The sequence below is a fragment of the Magnolia sinica genome, chromosome 16 (assembly GCF_029962835.1).
Source record: "Magnolia sinica isolate HGM2019 chromosome 16, MsV1, whole genome shotgun sequence".
In the NCBI taxonomy this organism is placed as follows: Eukaryota; Viridiplantae; Streptophyta; class Magnoliopsida; order Magnoliales; family Magnoliaceae; genus Magnolia; species Magnolia sinica.
In genome coordinates this window covers 56,438,221-56,441,348 of record NC_080588.1, presented here as the reverse complement: position 1 = coordinate 56,441,348, position 3,128 = coordinate 56,438,221, and the positions used below count along the sequence as shown (strand labels likewise).

Here is a 3,128-nt window from a genome sequence, read left to right as displayed (position 1 = left end):
AGATATAATCCACCTTTCTCCTTTAATTGAGTCGGCCTAGACGTGGTGTTCGACTTTGGGTAATAGTCCCAAGATTGTGTTTTTTCAGCCAAACTGTCGAGGTAGTCCCATACCTCGTCGACATCTTTATTAATGAACTCTCTATTACACATTGTCTCGACCATTTGGCGCATGGAAGATGTCAGTCCATCGTAGAAAAAATTTGTAATGCGCCACGTTTCAAATCCATGTTGTGGGCATGAACTGACCAAATCTTTGAACCTTTCCCAACATTGGAAGAATGTTTCATCTTCCTTTTGGGCAAAGTTCATGATCGCTTTTCTGAGGGTAATCGTTTTATGATGTGGGAAGAATTTTTTTATGAATTTCCTCTGCATGTCGTTCCATGTGCCAATGGATCTAGGACGCAATGAATGTAACCACGTCTTAGCTTTCTCTTTTAAGGAAAAAGAAAAGAGTTTCAGCCTAATTGTATCCTTAGATACATTAGGAAAACATAATGTAGCTATAATCTCATCGAACTCTTTCAAATGTAAATATGGACTCTCTTATTCAAGTCCATGGAATTTGGGAAGGAGTTGGATAACTCCTTGCTTGATGTCCATTTGTCCTGTGTTTTCAGGAAAAATCATGCATGAGGGCATACTTACTTCCGCCGGTTGTAGATAATCTCATAAAGTACGAGGCGGGGGTGCCTGTTGCACCTCATTCTCATCTTGGGTATCCTCCACCCTGGGTGGAAGTAGAGGAGGTTGGTCTTCAGCCATAACTTCACTTAACTCAGGGGATTTCGAGTGGTGTCTAGTCCTACGATGGATAGTCAACCCCTCAACCAATCCTCCTTCAGTCAAGAGACGTCGAGTGTCATCACGGGCCCACTTGGGCATGAAACACTCACAGCCCTCAATTAAATTCAAAAACCTAATCCTAAGAAAAGAAAATCTAAAAAGAAGGAGAGAGTTGGAAAGGAGTTACCAAATTGGAGGCCCAAAGTTGAAGACCTGCAAAATAAAACAAAATAAGTTAGATTCTAAAAAGGGAAGAACAATCCTTTAAAAGAAAGATAGTAGTGAACTAGTTTCTAAAAGAAGGAAGCCCTAAACTAGAAAGTAAATTAGAAAGAGAACTGAAAAATAGAAAGTAGAGAAGGAGCTTACCGAATTAGAAATTTCTATCTTAAAGGCCTACAAAATAGGAAGGTTAGTTTATAAACAAAAATTCTAAAAATAAATTAGGAAACAAATTAGATTCTAAGAGAGTTAGAATTAGAAAGTTACTAGAAAACAAGAATAGAAGGTTAATCTTTAAAAAGGGAAATAACTAACCTAGTTTCTAAAAACAAAAGAGGAAAATTTCTAAAAATAAACTATTTCCTACAAACAGAGAAATACTAGAGTTAGAAAATTTCTAAGATTTAAACCTTAATTCTAAAAACAGAAAAAGTAGAGAAATTAGGAAGGAATTACCAATTTAAGAACTTATGTCGGGATCCTACAAAACAGGAAAACAGGTTAAGTTCTAAAAACAGAATAAAATAAAATAAAAACTTTTATCCTAAAGTAAGTAAAATCTTAATCCTAGCATAATTCTAAAACTAATTAATTTCAGAAAAATGTAGCCATCAGTTCCCTGGCAACGGTGCCAAAAACTTGTTCACTCCCCAAGTATAGGGTTGTGATGTAGTAATAAACTCGGTAAGACCAAGGTCGAATCCACAGGGACTGATACCTATACGTTATCTGAAACCAAGTAAAACTAGAACTAGACTAAGATGTGATCTAACCAAATAGAATTTTAAGGAATAATTGTGGAATAATTATCTAAAACTTTAAGGAATCCAGAGAAAGGAAACTAGGGATTCAGAGGATCCACTTGTAGAGATCAGGGAGATCTTATGCCTGCTTCGAAAATTATGGAAATCAACTAGACTTCCTTTGATATAGTTTTCAAGAGATGAAAGGTATATGAATTAGAATGGATTCCATCACCAAACCATGCCCAGGAGACAAAGTAAACAACAGAATTAAACTAATTACCAACCAACCAACAATGTATGAAGATCAGGAAGGGTACTGTCATCCTACCATGCCCATGGAACAATGATGAACAACAGGGCTTCCTGACTTCATAAACATAAAAATGGGAAAGAAATATTCAAAGTCATTGCAAACTCATTGTAATTTCAGTCACAACAGACCATTAAAGACTAAGAAAAATATTCATTTAATAATCAACTAAATCAAATTCAGTTTATGAATTTTAAAGGCTCAAAGTAGAATCTCCCATCTCGCTGCACGCTTCACCTCTTAGCCCCAGCTAAGAGGTTTAGCCTAGCATGATCATGCTAGAACCACAGAAAAACAATCAAAGGAATAAAAGGAAAAGAAAACAAGAAACAAAAAAACCGGATCTCTCTCTCTTGCAATCGTCCAGCTGAGTCCCTCCTGCTGCTTCACGTTCTCCAGCCACGTCCAGCAGCTTGAATCCGTTTTCCTTCCCACGTTCAAGCCTCCAAAACCGAGAGCCACCCTTTTTCATGCTTTCTCTTCCCTATTTTATAGAAGGACCCCCCTGAACACTTCAGTCGAAGTTTCCCTTCCGCACCAGGAGAGCTTTCGCACGTTGTTTCCGCAACTAAGTTCGTATGTGCAGTAAAAACACAAAATGACTTGCGTTTGGAGTGTATTTGCGGCGTGATATCGACCTATCTGACAATTCTGAAATCTTGGCTAGGGTATTGGACTCCCTGTGGACACATTGGACGGTATGGATCGCTCAAAGTATTGATGACCGTGGCCCACTATCCCCCGCAAATCCCGGCCTCGACCGGACGCGGAAACAGGGCCTGCGCACGCAGGGCTCGCTGTCGACGTTGGTGGGGTCCATGATCGATTTCGGTTTCGAAATCCAGTCCGTCCATTCGAATCCCCTCGAAAAAACGTTCAGAGATGGCTGCTTTTGGATTGTATTTGAAGTGGCCCGCCAGAGTTCTTATTCCACCGTCCGAACTGCGTTTGAAAGGTGAAAAACTGATCTACGCAATAATTTGAAATCTATCCACCTAGGCCTGAGTGATAGGGGACATGTGGGTCTCATAGACGGTCCGGATCTGACCGTTGATGTATGGT

The 3,128-nt window shown here is 39.3% G+C and overlaps 1 non-coding gene across 1 annotated transcript; it reads left to right on the top strand.

Moving 5' to 3' along the window:
* The first annotated feature begins 222 nt into the window (after positions 1–222).
* LOC131230026 (small nucleolar RNA R71) lies at positions 223–329 on the top strand. The gene has a single exon (XR_009163754.1). It is a non-coding gene; the product is annotated as a small nucleolar RNA R71 (small nucleolar RNA).
* Positions 330–3,128: the final 2,799 nt, after the last annotated feature.